Source organism: Cervus canadensis, chromosome 31, assembly GCF_019320065.1.
Source record: "Cervus canadensis isolate Bull #8, Minnesota chromosome 31, ASM1932006v1, whole genome shotgun sequence".
NCBI classification, from domain to species: Eukaryota; Metazoa; Chordata; class Mammalia; order Artiodactyla; family Cervidae; genus Cervus; species Cervus canadensis.
Window position 1 is genome coordinate 13,303,417 of NC_057416.1, and position 18,585 is coordinate 13,322,001.

Below are 18,585 nucleotides of genomic sequence, written 5' to 3' on the forward strand. Positions count from 1 at the left end.
GTTCATTCCCTGACATCTTTAAATATAATTATTTGTGTTATATTTGTATAATTATTTGTAATGATTTTCCATGGCTGCATAAGGATTTGAAATAATTAGGACTTTAATCCCTACACTGTTTCAATGCCTTGGTGCGCTACAGTGAGGTCATCTTCTTAAAACATTTTTTATTCTTGCTCTTCTTTCATACAAAAAACCATCGGTGGCTTTCTGTTGCCTGAATGCATGCACGTGTGCACACGTGTGCACACACACACACACACACACACACACCCCTTCCTGTTTATGTAAAGAGGTTTTTCTGACCTGGTCAGCCTTTAGCACTCCTTTCCTCGTCAGGAATAAGGTCAGGCCGCGTTTTGGTGGTTACCATACATCTTGCAGGATGATGGGGCGTCGGGGTGATGGAGGGACAGTTACTGGCATGCCCCCAGCACTCGGCTCAGCATCTTGCTTCTTCTTGCATCCATTCTCTCCTTTCACTGCCGTCCAGTGTCCTGGGGCTACCAGTGTGACCAGGCCCCTCCTCACACCCCAGCCCTGGCTCCTCCCCAGTGAGAGTGTTTGACAGCTCTGTCAACATGCAGATGCAATGGGGCAGGGCCCGCTGCCTGCCGCGGGGGCAGCGGGCTCTATGGGGCGACTTTGGAGCCTGACTTGAAGTCAGTAGCACTTACCAAGTTAAGCTGGTGGTCAGAGAGGATGGGGCGGGGAGGCTGGAAAGTCTGCACAATGGAGTGAGGAGGGCAGTCCTTGGAAGGAAGGTGGGGAGCTGGATTGTGGGTATGGCTGTAGCAAAAAAAAAAAATAAAAATGAGATGGCAGGTCTGGGGAGGGGAGGGCCTCTGCAGGAAAGTGTCAGTCTGCCCGGCAGACAGTTCTGATCAAACCGAGTAAATGGTGAAGCACAGAGAAACAGCATGGCTCTGGCACCCCAGGAAGTCGTGGTCGAAACCAAGATCAAGTTCTGTGTTTTTATGATTTTGATATTGTTAAGTCAGGTCCGGAAACCTAGATATTAGTGGGCAATCCAGATGACTTTATTGAACTGACTGGATTTGTTTTTTCCTGGTCTAGCAAGAGACTATAAAGCCTGTATGGTGTCTAAGACTTTATTTTCATTGTCACAATATTTCTTTTATTAGGATTAATTCATGTCAGTTCTATTTACTGATATAAATGCAGACTAGAAAGTGTGAGTGTGCGTTTACATGCTTGTCAACACATTAAAGCTAGGCTAACCTGTAACTATACCTTTCTGGGAAAGAAGTGAAAACCCTTTTTGCTGTTCAAAGGTAATACTTCTTTCCATAATTAATATCTTTGTTTTAAAAATCACATCTCTTCTTCTTGTCTATACCCATTCATTGTGAATTTTTAACTCAAAAAAGATAACTTGCTTCAGTTTTTGAACAAGGAGACAAGAAATTATTCAGTCTTCACAAATAGAATCACAGTGTTTTAAACTGTGAGGAACTTTCCATTTGGTCCAACCTCTTCATTCTACAGAGAGGGAAACTGAGGCAGTCACAGGTGAGGCAATTTGTCCCAAGTGGCGCAGCTAAGCAGCAGCTCAGCCAAAACCAGAAATCAGGATTTCTGGCTTCCAAGTCCTATGACCTTTCCACTGCCCCATACCTCATCCTAGTTTTATTTAAAAAAAGAAAAAAAAATCAGAGAATTGAAATGACACATTTCTTTAATTCTCCTGCCTCTATCCAGGGTGTAAAAAAAATCCTGATGTATTTTAAAAGAAACATTTAAATATGTATCTGGACGGGTAAAGAAGATGGGGAATATTTGTGATATGCTAATTAGAATGTACCTCATTATGCAAGAAACATGAAACTTGGCAGAGGGGGATGCTATTCAGAGTAACTTAAGAAAACTTCAAAGGTAGGACAAAAGAGGGTTCTTTTTATTTGTTTGATAATGCGTGGTTGCCGTCAAACTTCCGATAGGGTCTGACACCTTTATAATAAACCCCCATAGAAACTGGGGGAATCTGTCAGACGCACGGAAGGAAAAGCAAACAGTTCGGTTTCTCTCCGGGTTTCCTCGGGTGTAAGCAGGGGTCTTCCCGCAGCGCTGGCCCGCCAGGCTCCTTCCTGTAGAAACCCGTCTGTGCTACCACGAGGCGTTTGCAGAGGGATCATATTTTGGCAGCCAGGCTAATCCCTCCAAGGTGACCCACTCTTTGGAGAAACAGATCGTTTGCAGTTGTTACGAAACACACGTGCAGTGATGCGTGTCGTTGTTTGGGGGAGAAACAATCAAAGTGTGTTTTCTCCCCACGGCTGCTGCTTTTGCCAGATCTCTCAAGTAGAAGTGCCATTCTTCCAGAGCAGCTCTCTAAGTGTCCTGGGGAGAAACACCAGAACGTGGTCAGGTTTCACGTTCAGGAGGAGACATGAGCCCCCTGGTGCAGAGGGAACTGCCCCCATCCCCAGGGGGGAGTCCAGAGACCGACCCCCGCTCCAGATGAGAGGGGGCTGTCCCTTCACCTTGGCAGGGCCCCCCTCCCCTGCGCCTCTGGGGCCAACAGAGCCCTTCCTGCCTGCTGTCTGCCTTTGCACCTGACTCCACCGTTTCTGGTGTGATTGAGGCAAAGGTGCAGTTCGCCTGGCTGTGAAGTTCTTAGGTTCCCGTGAGGATGAGGGACGGAAGTGTCAGTCACCCTTGGCCTGACAGTCTCTAGGTAAGAAAGGTCCTAGGGAAGGATCAGGACTCCTCAGGGTACCAGTCTGGAGGTTAGAAGTGTCTTTCAAGCAGGGTTTAGTGGATCACGTGTGAATTTTACCATCAGAACAGACTGGTTTGGGATCCCAGCTATTCTGTTTGCATTCTTAATGTCATAACAGCCCAGAATCTTCTCGCCTAAGAACCCAATTTGACTCCTGCAAGGGCTGAGGACTCTTGTGTCTCCAAAAGCTTATTTGTGGAGCATCAGTCACAGACAGTGCTCATGAAACAAGGGGTGTCTGTTGAGTAAATGTGGACATGGTGCACGGCGCCCCCCAATCCCACCCCCGCAGAGTACCAGTGCCAAATGTGGCAAAGACTCTGAGAAGTTCTGCAGTGGGAAATAGGTTAACCCCGCCATTCCCCACCCCTGGCCACAGAGCCCCACTTTATATTCAGCATCCATCAACATCTGGGCCAGTTCTGGGAATGCCATTCAGAAACACCAGCCCAGAGAGGTGCTATTTAGTGTTTACTAAATGGTCTCTTGAAAGAGTTCAATTATTTCCTGAGACTCCCGTCTCTGTGAAAGGATTAGAAACCACATCTGTAAAGCACTTCCATATGCTTAGCATGAAGAACCTGGATAAACGGAGATTCGAAGTGTTGAAAAATCATAAATCCACTCCTGTTTTGAACACTCACGTTAATTACTTTGCCCTTTGAACTCACAGCGTTTCCATTACTCTGGTGCCGGGATGGGCTTGTACTTCTGGATTCTTGGTTGTCAAAGCCGGAACCAGTCTTAACTGGTTTAAGAGATAAATGTTCTCAACCACGCATGGCTTTGATTTTGGATTATCATCTACAAGCATGTCTATGTACATGGAAGAGAGTCCATTTGTAGATCGCTTGCAATCTTCTCTACCTGGTTGCATACTGATTCCTCCTCTTTTAATTTTTTTTCCCTGCTCTTACCCAGGGATTTGCAAAACTATATCTGAAGTTGCAGGAAACGTTTTTGATAGATGTTCACAGAAACCCTCCTGAATTCTGGCAAGAGTTTGTGGAAAAGTGCCTGATTCACTTCTAGCTTCAACTTTATAATTTCTCACAGATTTTCACGTCTCCTAATGCTTGTGTTTCTCCCTGTTTCCTTGTTCCAGCCCCAACTGTGTTGTCTTTTTCATTTTCTTAACTCTGGGGTCTACCCTTTTTAAAACATTCCTTTATTTTAATCCTCTGCCTGGAGTTCAGCACTTCTTAAATTAGGTTCTCAGTACAAAATTTTTGAAATATGAAGAAACAGAGGTAAATAGGGCTTTTTACTGCAGGACTTCTCAGTGCCTTTAATAGTCTAACATGCATTATTAATCTCCCAAAGGGAGATAGAACCGTGTTTTCCTAACTTATGCAACTACTGAACCTCTACCTCAGCCCCTTTAATAGCATCTTAGAGGAATGTTATTCTGCAAATCCCTCTTTGCATCAGACCCAAACATCTCAACCTATACTTTCCTTAATCATTCCTATAGCATTATGTACCATTACCCCTTTGACTCTCTGTCCCAGTAAAATGAATTGTATTATAATCATCCTGAAAACCTTTTTATTTCTCCATATCTTCTCATGATATTCCCTCTCTTCCCCATGGATCCAGTGATCTTTCCTAGCAAATCTAGAATGCTTTATTTTCTTTCTTTCTTCTGCACCTCTATCAAATCGCAGCTTTTCTGGGAAAACTTGACTGACCAAGCAATCCACAAATCTTTAAAGTTCCAGGAAGCCATCACTCAGGACAGTAACAGAAAGAGTTGTGACTGTCGGACCAAACCCTTGAGAGAGAGGCAGGACCAGGGCTGGCTCCTTGTAGGATGACTCGACCTCACAGAGCTTTGCTGGATGTTGTGGCATCATGAAGAGCAGGGACAGGTGGGTCTCCCAGAGAAATGTCGCCTTTAGAGAAGATTCACTTTTGTATAATTTTTTTTTTCTGGCATGCAATTTGTCATTTCATAGAACGATGAGGTTTTTTTTTTCCCCCCAGATTATAGATTACTATAGTTCGCATTATTGTCACTGCTTCCTGTTAGCACAAGCATAATCATAGCAACCAGAGGAAGGAAGCCTAAAGGATTCTGCATTTTTTTTAACCTGTTGTTAGATTTGTTGGTCAATCAGGTTAAACCTGAGCCCAACACCTTGACAACACTTGAGGTGTGACTACTAACCTCTGTGCTCAATGGTGATAATGTTACAGCAGCTGTGAGTTTTGAATCAGATTGTTACTCTCATTCTCAATTCAGTCTCTCATCTGTAAGAGTTATCTTTGGTTTCTTATAGCATTTTTTTTTTCTTTTCCCAGTACTTCTCAGACTAACCTATATCTGAGTCTCCTGGGAATCATGTTAAAACACAGATTCTGATTTTTTAAAACCAGAGTGTAATGCTTTATAATGTTGTATTAGTTTCTGGTATACAACAATGTGGATCAGTTATATGGGTGCATATATTCCTTCCCTCACAAGCCTCCCTCCCACCCTGCACCCCATCCCACCCATGTAGGTGATCACAGAGCGCCAAGCTGGGCTCCCTGGTTCCCACTAGCTATCTGCTTTACACATGATAATGTATATATGTTCATGCTGCTCTGACAATTCATCCTACTATTGATTGAAACATGCTCCCAGACAAAAGTGAGTGGAGAATCTAACAGATTATTTACACTGAGAAACACATTATTTCATTGCATGGCATTTTGTACCTTCTTTGCACCCTTTTGCATTTTGTACCCTTCTTATTGCTCTACGTTTTACATTGAACTTTTCTTTAATATTACTTGAGAAATCTAGGAACAGAGCAAAATTTAGGCATGTGTAAGCATTTAATCACCTGGACTTTCTGGTTGTCAGTAGAAGTCTTTGAAGTTTGTTTTCTTATGACTAGTATATTTGGACTGCCAATTTGGTTGTAAATTAGACTTTATTTTATTGTAGTCTTGATTGACTGAGACTCTGCACTCACTTGAAAGGGTATATAGCATGTTAGCTTATGGATAGTTCGGGGCAGGTAATATAAGTCTACTTTAAGTATATGAAATGATTAGTGTATTTTATTTTGTAAACCAACAATGTCTAGAGTTGAAGCAATTCATCCTCATGTTTGCTATCTGTGGTGCAAATTAAAGGAAAGAAAGAAAAGCTGTCTTTGCTATTAGTTCTTTTTTTCCACGAATGGGGACTGTTTTATGTGTCAAGGGATCAGTGACTACACTTTCTATCACTGTGTTTTAACTCTATAGCTGCCTATAAACAGTTTGGTTGATTTTAGAGTAAATCAAGATAGGAATGTATTCATTCCATACATATGCCATGAGCACATCCCTCAAGCTTTTGGAAAACAAGTTTTCTCTAAACCTCCGTTTTCATTTCCTGATAGCACTTTAGGAAATTCCACAAAGATCCTGATTGATTCTGAAACTCCTGGATTGCCTTTAAAACCTACCGAGACTCTTTACTGAGGATTTAAAGAGCAATTTCAAAAATACAATACAGGAAGAGAGGGTGACGGAATAGAACATATTAAGCCCAAGAGCCCAAGGAGCAAAGGTCAATGTGGTGAGTGACCAGCGTCCATGTCACTATTTGGACAGGGGTCCTGAGGGCAGTGTTGCCGAATGAGCTTTCTTGATCAGATAATCATTAAAAGTGTTGAAAAAAGTCCCATGCTCAGAACAGTGGCTCAGCCACCCAAGATCCTGCTTTGCAGTGGGACCAGCCATTATCTGTCTTTTGTCATCAGGAGAGCAGATTTTCCTTTAAGAACCTGGGGTGTGTCTCCCACCCAGGCTCTTGTCTCATGTCATTAATGCTTGGCTTCTGCCTTTACTTTTACTCCATTGATGATCACTGGGCCCCTTTGCTGGTCCAGGTTTTGTGCTGAGCTCAGGAGATACAGAGGGAAATAGCCCCTCCTCTGGATATCTCACAGACCCATAGAGGGTAACAGACGGGGAAGCAATTTATCACCACTTGTCACTAGAGCACCCACAGAGAGGTGGGGAGGCAGAAAGAGGAGTCAGAACTTCAGCTTTTCATTCATGTTGTTTGAAATCTGTAGGCTAGGACATGAAATTAATATGCTTCTCAAACATTGGAGCGTACCTCATGTCTAGGATTCTTGCTTGGCAAATCTGTGTTTACCCGAAGGCCTCCCTTTTAGCATTACCTCTCTCTCCATGACTGCAGTCTTGCGGTGGCATCCGAGGTGAAATGTTAAGAAAACATTTGGCCATCAGGCCAATAAATCACAGAAACTGTTTTGCTAGTCAAGTGTAGTGACATTTTTAGAGAAGACACCAGAATCTGCAATAGCCGTGGCTGTAAGTCCTTCTTGTACCTACGGGTTAGATAATGCAAGATGAATCTGAATCTTACTAGGCTGTCCAGGTGGGCTGGTGAGGTGGCAGAACCTCCTGCAAAGACGAAGGTCATCCCTGAGGTGAAGGTGGCCCAGGTGCACGGGAGAAGTTCCGGGAAAGAAGAGATGGATAATTACAGTGGGGGTAGGCATACCCAGGAGCACTGAGCTCCTGATGGCCAGGAAGGAGTCACACGCCCAGTTTCTCTCCTGGATGCAGCAATGCTAACCTTTCCCTCCAGTTCAAGACCTTATGGAATGTAGCAAAACCTCCAAAGAGTGGGAATAACGTCCCTGGCCTAAGTGAATTTTCTGCCTTAATTAAGAGTAAAGCCTTTTGTCAGGCTTCCCAGTGGCTCCAGTGGTAAAGAACCTGCCTGCCAGTGCAGGAGACATAAGAGACACGGGTTTGATCCCTGGGTCGGGAAGATCCCCTGGAGAAGGAAATGGCAACCCACTCCAGTATTCTTGCCTAGAGAATCTGGTGAACAGAGGAGCCTGGTGGGCTATAGTCCATGGGGTCACAAAGAGTCAAACACGGCTGAAGCAATTTCACAGGCACGCACAAACTTTTGTTAAGAGTAAACCCTTTTATTAAAAAAAGGAACTCCTTTTATTAAAAGTAAGCCATTCCCCCCCACCCCTTCTCTCCTCTTGTCCATGAATATGTCTTTAATATGATACAGTGGATACCCTTGAATCTTTGGGATTTAGTTGAGGTTTGGGGATTTCCCCAAGTTCATTTGACTTTGGTATTATACCTCACAGTAACAGATGAGAATGTAGCTCTCAGAAATTCAGATGATTTTCTATAACTTAAAACAACTAAAAGACACTGGTTATGTTTTTATGTGCGATGTGAAGGTTCTGGTTAGTAAAATTAAAGTTTACCAGCACTGTGGGATGTAGGCTGTTTTTAGTGTCTATGACAAACAGAAAACATGTTCTTCTGCTATCTTCCAACACTTTTGCCACCAAAAGGAAAGAAAATAGACAATAAAAAAATAGAACCTACTACTTAAAATACAGTCAAAGTAATTAAAGGTGGCTAGAAACTATCTTTGAAAGCTATTCCAAAGCCATGTCTGGTATCAATGGCACATATAGATTGATGGGTAGAGACAGATGTTCCTAAGTTATTTCTAAGCTCTTTTTTTTTTTTTTTAACTGTAGCCATAGGAATCCCATGAAGGTTAAAAGCTATAATTATCACCTTTTCAACTTGCTAAGTTATATTTTCATCGTCGGAGGTAATTTGTATTACTGAATCTATATACAACATGATTACATAGTTTGAAAATAGGAAATGTTATCATTCCTTAGATTAAATCAGTAGAGATGGAATTTGGTGTACCTATCAGAATACTTAGAATGGTCATTTATCACATCGTTAATTTGTTAACTCAGAATCAATCTTTATTCATTTTGGCTTTACTAATTTAAAATTTTATGATTAATTGGGCAAAAGTTGGACTAGAGTTATTTTCGGAATTTGTGAAAAGGCTTATTAGATGATATAATTGTATAAATAGAAACAGCCAGTGACTATTTAAAGCTACTTAAGAGACCATTCTCTGGAAGTTTTCCTATACTTGAAAAACACTGATAAGCTATTTAAAAATCGTTCCTCAGTCTAAAGGAATCCTGAAGATGGTTTGCTTTTCCTTGCTCTGTGTGTGTGTGTGTGTGTGTGTGTGTGATGTGATGTGTTTATTTCAGGCATTATTATGGCCAGACCAAGGAGTGGCCTCTGATTAACAGAGGACAACTTTTAAACAGACAATCCAGAATGTGATATGGAAATCTTCACCAACATTTGTTTATGAGTTGATTTTCAGCAGCTCCGCACTCATTTGCAAAGGGAATCTTTTAAAATAGGGAATAAATTTTTAGACTGAACTGCCCACCCAATTTCATTCTTCATGCAGCTGTGATATCAGAGTACTAGGATCTCCAAGCTGTGTGCTATTATAGAATGTACTAGAGCTAGACAGCTAGAACCACAGTACGATTAAGGTGTCTTTGATGGGTTGGCTCACCAAAGTAGGACGTTAATACTCTCATAATATTAAATAATTTCACCTATATGAGGGACCATTGCTGGCTTTTTGTACTCTGGACTGTGACATGCATTATCATTTATAACATTGTTTCTTGGGACAATGCCTTCCACAGTGGATTGTGGTTTATAAAATTTTAAGTCAAAGAACACCTGTGTACATACTTGATTTATGAGAAGGAGAGTAAACTGTTTAATAAGAAGAATCTTTAGAGATTTAAGAGTCTTTGAATAGTCGTGTATCACACGATTATGATCTTCATGGCATTTCTAGCATGCTGAGTCTTTCAACATCATAATTATGAATTTCAGTCATTACATTGAGCAGGGAGGGTATCCACTGTTACAACATTAAGAGTGGAGTTGCTTGTTCATAGGACCTTGTTTGTGGAGGGAACTTTATTCTTAAAAATATGAAAGTGTACTTTCTGGGAGGATTCTTTAAAAAAAAATTTAACAGCACCTTGTCTCTTTTATTGACATATAGATGATTTATAATATTATATAAAAGGATTCTTTATTTCACAGTTTTTATTAATTCCAGCTATTCTTCTCTTGGCAAGCCCACATTCGTGGAGTTTCCCGAATGTAAAAACGTTCTTGCTTGAAAGGTTCCATGATTCTATCTTGAAAGTTAAACTTCAGACCTAGATGTCATGCAGATACTGGTTTTATGTGGCATGTTTTATGCTTGCCTCAAGTTATTTATGCGCTTTCTATTTCTCTGATTCCTTATCGGTCATCTCGAAAATGAGGTCACAGTGACTGTTATGCTGGGGAGCGGGCACTGTTCCTGCCTGGGTTTAAGAAGAGATCCCTGGGTTGGGAAGATCCCCTGGAGGAGAGCATGGGAACCCACCCCAGTGTTCTTGCCTAGAGAATCCCATGGACAGAGGAGCCCAGTGGACTAAGTCCGTAGGTCACAAAGAGACAGACATGACTGAAAACAACTTTAGCACGCACGTCGCCCTGACACGGGAACTCTTTGGGGTCAGGTCTTCACCCCAGGTGTGCCCACGGTCTTGGGGGTTTTGTTTTATTTTCTTTCTCAGCTGTCTGTCTCCCTTTAAGGACTCTGAAATCCCTTCAGGGCATAGGAATTCTTTGCCCTCTTCTTGGCTGCCTTTCAGAGGGCATGTCTTTTTTTACTGCCTCTGATAGGCGTTTCCTGCTCTTTTCTTTTTTTCCAAATTGCTAAACTTGAAAAAGTTTTTGAACCTTGAAAAATGTGTGTCCTGATCTACTTTCCGGACTCATGCCAGTGAGTAAAATTACGCTAATTGCTTTTAATCTCCCAGTCACTTCAGTTTTGGTGTGAGAACATTGTGGTACGTGCGAACAGGTTTTTGTGCCAGAAAAATAATCGAAAACCCTTGCTCAGAAAAATAGTGTCATTAGGAGCCATCAGCAGCACATAATAATGGCAATTAATGACAATCAGGGACCAACTTACTGCCTGCCATATCTTTTTTTTTTTTAAAGGAGCGAAACATACGAAGTTTATTTTATTATTATTATTTTTTTACTTTGCGCAAGTGTTTTTACATCTGTTTGCGATTAGTCTGCCTTGTAACTACCACCTCAGGCCCAGTTCTTTTTAGGGGGAAAAATGAATTCCTTATGTAATAAGTTATCGTTTGGAAAATTTCTCTGACAGACCGTGAGCTCTTCTTATGAAACATTCAATACACACAAAAAAAGCGCAGCTATAATTTACTACAGGAATAGGGGTTTATAATAGATAGATAGTGGAGCTTATGTATCTGAGTTAGTTACTTTCATAAGGATGAGCATTTGTACCTCGTATCTGAATGCAATAATGTAATACAAAGGGTTGCGGCATAAAAAACTCTATTATATGGGTGAACAAGAACTTACACCAAGGGAGCATCTTACCAAGGGGAGCCCTATGGATCTTGCTCAAGATGACTTATTAACTAGAAACATCTTCAGTTTAGGCTTATACAGAAGTTTAAACCCTAAAGGCAAAGTCATCATCAGATTGCAGAATATGTATAAACATTATATGTACTTACAAAAAAAAAACAAAAAACAAGTGTATTCCAAAAATTTAAATATAAGAAAGAAATACAAAAGCTATGTGTCAGAGACCTGAAAGGCATATTTAACATTAATAACAGAAGGGGCCTGGGCCTCTTGTAGATTTTGCAGTGGTGGTTTTTAAAATTAGAAGCTGGGTATGTTGTGACCTAAGAAGCATATGATCTAACTGTTGCTAGGGTAAGGGGACTGCTTTTGCCAAAAGCTGAGTAAACAAGATCAACCCACATAAATTGATGTCTCTGATCCTCACAGCTCATTGACCATCTGCTTGTTTTGTTTTTTTTTTTCTTTAATTCTGTGTTTTCTCCCCTTCAATATCTGTGTATCTGACACTTTGGAATTCAGATCTGCTTAATGAGATTAGTCAGTCATCTTTGCAGTTCTGCTATTTGCTTTTTTTCTGTGAAAGTTTGAAGAGCCTTGAAAACCCTGGAATCAACCTGAAGACCCAAAAACTTTAAGAACGTCTCGTTCTGAGATTTGTGCCTAAGCTGTGAATGTTTCTCCTTGGATTTTTAAAGTGTTACTTGTTTTTCAGAAGCTGTCTCTTCATTTTGAATGCAAAGGGAGTCTTAAGTCTTTTCCCAGCATGTCACATCCCGTTGGTGCGTTGTTTAGATCTGTCCGTAAGCGTTTTTGGACTATGCACATGTAAAAATGGGGAGGACTGGTTTGTTTCTTAGAGTGTTCGAGATTTTAGAAGGGTGTTGAAGACTGCCTTGTCGACTGTTAAGGGGCAGTGCTAGCAGCTCTTGACCTGTAACTTTTCTACTGAAACACCGTGATTTGGGATTGTTTTCATACATGCTGTGGGAGGAATAATGCCCCTCTTTTTACTGTCTCGCAGGTAGGTTGAAAGGCTGAGTGAGGCAATGTATGCGAACAGGCTTTTGAGTTCTTTGGAAGAAAGCTGTTTCAATCAGGCATATAATTAGTTTCACCCCCATTATTATTGTGCTGCTTCTAAAACTTGCACAGGGCAGCTTCACGGTAAGGCAGCGTGATGGTTGAATCAGCCCGAAGCCGTCAAGGCTGCCCACCCTCCCCCCCAACTCTTCCAGTTGGAAATGGCTTCATTTTCCCAGGATGGCACTCCCATGCTCAGCAGAGAGTTGGAAATGACGTCATCTCCATCAGAGAGGGTGGATGAGCTCTGTTCTCCGGCTTGCTGTCCCCTCCAGCTGAGGTCCAGGTGCATGTCTTCTGTTGTGCGAAAGCCCACCTTTCTTCCCACCTGGGCTGGATGTCTGAGACCCACTTTGCCTGCGGCTCCTGTAAGTACGTGGCAAGTGGACCATCATTCCATCTTCCCTAGAGAAGGGGTTCTCTGACTCAGACTGGCTTTCACCAGCATCCTAGCAGATGGCAAGAAAGAAACAGATCGCAGAGACTTGGAGAGAGGGAAAAAAAAGAAGGCTGGGTGTGTGCTACCCACGCTTGAGGCTGCAGCTATAGTGGATATTGGCTTATCAGTGACATTGTGGGAAAGTCCTCATTCCCCGGGAAAAGTGAGTCTTTCACAAGTCACTTTTCTTTGAGGGGGGGGGTGGTGTCTGCTTTTGTCTGCACCCCCAGCTCTCCATGCAGTCAAAACTGCAGAAGAAAGTCTTTTGTATGTACTGTCTCTTAGAGAAGGGGAGAGCCATGGGGCCAGAGATTGGGTTTATAGAATTCTCCCAAAGCGGCTGTCGTCTTGGGTGTTGACTCCTTGAAAGCTCAAGAGTCTCAGGAGGCCTGAGATTATGAATGAGCTTATATGACTTTTTTGAGCATTTTAAAGCATACTCATCATTGCAAGTAATTGTACAGAGCTCTTTTACCAGTATTTTCTCTCGATTTGTAGAACCGTGCACAAACATACACACAGAGTATCATTTTCCACCACAATTGAGTTTGCATGCTGTGGGGAAGCGTTGGCTTCTGTGCGCACTCAAGAACGGAGTCACACGCATGTCAAGAGCTCCTGTTCCTCAGGCTTCGAGTGGGTCTCTGTTGCCCTGTTCACTGGCCAACATTCCGCCCCAGTGGTCATCCGGGGCCCTTATGTGTTGAGGATTGTGAAGAAGCTGAGCACCAGTTCTTTTTTTCTTTTAAACGGGCATGCATGCAAACTCTTAGTTGTGGCATGGAGGAACTGTTAATCCTTCCCCAACCAGGGATGGAAGCGGGGGCCCCCTGCCAAGGGAGCCAGGAGTATTAGCCACTGGACCACCAGGGAAGTCCCTCCAGTTCCTTTAGTTATTACTTTCTTAAAAACAGAGGGTCTTCCCTTCTTTTTCTTTCTCCCCTCCTCTTCCTACAGGCTTTGATCTTGGACAGGTGGTAGCGGGTACCACAGTCAGGGTCTTAGAGGATGGGGTAGAAGAAAGAGGCTTTGGGTTGTTTTCTCCTCCTTACTGATAGCACTTCCAGAGGCTGAGTTGCCTTTCTAGGGAATCTGTATGTGTGCCCCGGGCCAGGTCTCCTTTTGGGGAGAAGAGCCAGGGACTGGGTACCATGGGGCTCTGTGACCCAGCGCATCCTTGCTCACATGCCCTGGGAGCCCAGCTTCCAGCCTCTCCATCCATTGCCTCTGCCTTTGCCTTCGATGGAGCGGTAGTTGGTGCCCCTTTGCAAAGGCCTCTGAGAAACTTGAGTGACACTATGCGTGCGTGCTTATTTGCTCAGTCGTGTCCAACTCTTTGCAACTCCATGGACTATAGCCTGCCAGGCTCCTCTGTCCATGGGATTCTCCAGGCAAGAATACTGGAGTGGGTTGCCATTTCCTCCGCCAGGGGATCTTCCTGACCCAGGGATGACACCCACATTTCCTGTGACCCCTGCATTGGCAGGTGGATTCTTCACAACTGTGCCATCTGAGTAGTCCTGAGTGCCATTATGTCTGGAGGGTAAACTTAAGACCTGGCTCTTGAGAGGGAGGGAGGGTGTTTGGCTTATTTTAGTCTTGCATCAGTACTTTGAATATTGTTGTCCCGGTGACCCCAAGTGAACTAGCATCTTCACAGGAACATTTTTCTGATGCTTAAAGCGCCATGTGCGCCTCTGGTGGTCCAGATCTCCTGGTGACCCAAGTTCTGTTTCTTGCAGACACGTGAACGCTGACACACAGACTTTTTTGACTAAGACCCTGTCTGTCATTTGAACTTGAAGGGGAGACTCCAAGCAGTCTGAGCCGTTACCCCTGACTTGACCAGGCTCCAGGCTCTTGGCAGCCTCCCAAAGGGAGCTTTCCAAGGGGTGGGCGGCAGGTCTGGGGGCCTGGGCATCACTTCCTCCCGGGGCAGTGCCCGCCTTGGCCCAGCCACCTACCTGGCTGGCTCTGACCCGTGAGCGGATGACGAATAGTCTTCCCTTGTTTATAGCGTTAGTAACCGGAAAGGGAGCTCCACCGGAGAGGAGGTTTTTAAAAATAAAAGTAGTCAAGTTAAGCTAGGGGGACAGGAGGAGAGGCTGCCAACTGAAGTGATTTGAGAGGTACTAAAAGACCCCCACCAGCACGGAGGCCAGCCCTAGGGCAGCCTGCCCAGCGGGGGCCCTGACCCCACCCCACTGCTGCCCGGTGGCCTAAGCCACGTGACTTGTCTGCTGATTGGGGGGGGGGGTGTTGTGAATTAGTGGGGTGGGTCAAGGTCTTGACACACGTGGCCCCCTGGGCGCCATTGTGACCTGGGAATGGAGGACCCGATCTCAGCGTGAGAGAAGTTTCCAATGGTGCTCACACCGTGATGCACAGCCACTGACGTTTGGCCTCTGTCGCGGGGACGGGGGTGGGGGAAGGACCCTGGAGCCGAGGGCTCCATCCATAGGGCCACGGCTCAGCTCCATTCAGGAATAAAGGCCCTGGGCTATGCAAGTGTTGACCCGAGACCAATAGAGGGCCAGATGCCCTCCAGTGAAGATGGGGTCATTTGGGGTCAGCACATAAGTGCAACTCAGGGTCGGCAACCACGGGGAGCCACAGGGAAGTCCCCACACAGCAAGAGAAGAAGGACGCTTTTATAAAAGAGGGGAAAAGGAAGTTGGGGGGCTGCGGGAAACAAAGGGCCCCTCGCTTTTCATTGGCTGGGTCCTTGCTGGGAAAGAAGAGGAGTCTTCCTTTTTCCTGGCGGGCTCTGCTGTCATCACAGGACGTGAGAGCGCCCCCTTCTGGTCTCTCAATTCTATTGAGGTTCTGTTTATTAATTTTTTACAATATCTTCCGTTTTTGTTTTTTTTTTTTGAATGCTGTAAATCTGTAAAAATGTCCCCACTTTTAAAAATATTAAAGGATTAAAAATGGGAAAAAAACCTTGTATGTGAACTAAATTTGACCAGTTTTCCACCTTTGGGATAAATATTAGTCTCTCTCTTTTTTTTTTTTTTTTCATTTATTTTTATTAGTTGGAGGCTAATGACTTTACAATATTGTAAAAATATGGAACGCTTCATGAATTTGCGTGTCATCCTTGCGCAGGGGCCATGCTAATCTTCTCTGTATCGTTCCAATTTTAGTATATGTGCTGCCGAAGCGAGCACAATACTAGTCTCTTAAGTTCTCTCTGAGATCACAATCTTACGGTCTTGGATTTCTGTTCCCCATGCTGTTCCAACTGTGGTCCATGTTCCAACACATCAGCCTCAGCTGGGCGCTTCAGAGAAATGGAGAATATCAGACCCCATCTGCATTTTAATACGGGTCCAAAGATCACAGTTTGAGAAGCAATGGACTAGAATATCATTTCAGGGAAGGGTCTGATAAACAGTTTTGGAGTGGGGGAAAACATGAACAGTCGTCAGTATTAGCACGAATGCAGTCTTCAGATTAATTCATTGATGGAAAGAATGAATGGGTTCAAATCCATGAAGGTCACTATGGACGAAGGAAGGAAACAGGCCTGTAACACTGTGGGTGGGATGTTGTTTTGTATCCTGTGGGCCCTGGGGTGGGATACATGGAAGCTGTGAGCTTCTGGTTGAGGATAAGGGATTTTTGTGGTGGTTGTTTTTAAACTCGATTAAGAATTCTAAGCGCCTACCTGATGCCACACTTTGCTTAACTCTTTCACATAATTTATCCCATTAAATCCTGACGACAGTATTTTGCCATGAGGATGATCACGTGCATGTTTTACAACCGGAAACTGAGCACCAGGCAGCTTAGGAAGCCTTCCAAGGCCACCTGCTAGCACAGAAATACTGCAGTTTGCACCCAGGAGTGCTCAGGCTTCTCACCTAGAGAGCAGTCCAGCTCAAGCTCCTTTCCTGTAACTTGGCCAAGGCCGGGCCTTGCTGGAGACTTTAAACAATTTCTGATTATTTTGGGGAAAGGTTTTTCTCTTAGATCTTCCATGGAGGGTTTGCTCAATTAAAACTGAGAGCAGCTCCAAAATAATAAATATCTGATACTCCTGTAAAGACTGATGGTTCTTTTTGAACAGTTGTCTCCTGCTCTTAATCTCGGAAGCTGGTTCCTGATTTTGATTTGAAATTCGAATTGCAGACAACAGCAAAATCAGGAACATACTTGGATTCTTGGTGTTGAAAGAAAAGTGAAAGGGTGTGAATTTAAAAAGCATGTTCATTGTGCACTTTTTATGAAAAATCTTCCTTTATAACAACTTCTTCAATTTAGTATTTAACATTTCAAAGGATTTCGGGGGACTCTGCCTTCTCAAAAGTTGCCAAAGATTTCAGCTATTGTCATTATTAGACTTCAAAGCAGGGACTGCAGGCGATTTTAATGCCAATGCTTTTAATCCTAACCTTTGTATTGAGATTAGGAACACAAAGCGTAGCCCGTAAGGGGTAAACCAAATTTTCTTTTTTTTTTTTGGTTTTGCTTTGTTTTTCTTTCCCCCAAAGAATTACAATGAAAACCCCAAAGCCCCACTCACTGGAATTGTTCTTCACTCATTGATAGTTTTTTTTTGGAGCTGTAAGCTGTGATGAAATCTGCACAATGGTATCTGTCATTGAAAAAATAGCTGCTGTAATGAAAGAACTTGGCGCTTACAACAGACAATTTCAGGTGTTCACAGCCTGTTTCCACAAAAGAAAGCCGTGAGTCTCTCCCAAATTACCTTGTATGTGTCCTTGTTGTTTGAAGGGCATATGTGTGTATGGGGGAGTTGGTATAAATTAGCTGCACTGACCTCAGACAGCCTCAGCCTCGCCTCCACTGACCACTTACCCACATACATGGTCAGTTTCTCAGTCCCTGTTAGACTATAGACCGTAGCCCACCGGGCTCCTCTGTCCATGGGATTCTCCAGGCAAGAATACTGCAGTGGGTTGCCATTTACTCCTCCAGGGGATCTTCCTGATCCAGGGATGGAACCTGTGTCTCTTGCATCCCCTGCATTGGCAGGCGGGTTCTTTCCCACTAGAGCCACTTGGGATATAGAGTAGTGTGTTCCCATTAATCCCAAACTAATGAGGCACAGTTGTAGGGGTTCCAAGTGGCATAGTTGGTTTGCTGCTGCTGAGAGAGGGGTGAGCAGGAGCTGTTTTAGGTGTGTGGCTGGCTTCATCAGAGGCTTAGGGAATGAGATAATAAACAGATGATAAACAGAAGAAGGATAAGGTGTACTTGGAAGGATGGAGATGAGATATGGAAAGGTGATAGTGTGTTATGGTACAGACAACGCTGAATTCAGAAGTCAGATACCGGGGCTTTGTCCACGTTGGATGGCCAACTTGCTACACAGGCTTGGGAAACTTGTTCTGTACCTCAGTTCCCTGACCGTACAGTGCATGTGTAGGAGCAGACAGCTTTAAATGTCTTCTTTGCCCGTTATCAGACTACTTGATTGTAACCTGAAGTACCCAGGCATAAACCAGCCAGCCAGCCAACCATCCAAACAAGCCAAGAGACATGATGTGGAGGATAAAACATCGTGCTAATTTTGCAGAGGAATTGAAAGATACTGTCAGAATTTTCAAAAGATAACATCATGGCCTGATCAAAGACAAAGGTAATTTTTGTCATCTACATTAACTATACCAGGAAAAGTATGTTTGGTTGCCACAAAGATGGGAAAGATGAGACTGAAATGTTCAGATTAAGATTAATTTGGTATTTATGCCTATGAAGATGAGACATACAGAAGAAAAGACCTAGAAAAAAATGTGAAAGAGACAGCAGAAAGATTGAACGTTATTTTACTATTTTCCTCTCATTTTAGAGTTTGGACAACCAAACTGTGAAATTTTAGCATCTTATCCCTGACAGATAAAGAACATTGTAGGATAGTAGTTTTGACTGTTTGGTAATATATTTCTGAATAGGATTTAGTGATTTTTTTTCCATCTGTGTTCAGACTCTCAGGAGGAAATATTTCCAAAGGAATACAGAGGCTGGATATTTAAAATTTAGACCACTG

At 43.3% G+C, this 18,585-nt stretch overlaps 1 protein-coding gene and 1 non-coding gene across 5 annotated transcripts in view; one reads left to right on the top strand and one right to left on the bottom strand.

The window, feature by feature from the left end:
- The window catches only part of STOX2 (storkhead box 2), a 191,892-nt gene that overhangs the window by 49,927 nt on the left and 123,380 nt on the right, over positions 1 to 18,585 (top strand). The gene's annotated exons all lie outside the window — the stretch shown is intronic.
- On the bottom strand, positions 15,633 to 15,739 carry LOC122432653. The gene has a single exon (XR_006266917.1). It is a non-coding gene; the product is annotated as a U6 spliceosomal RNA (small nuclear RNA).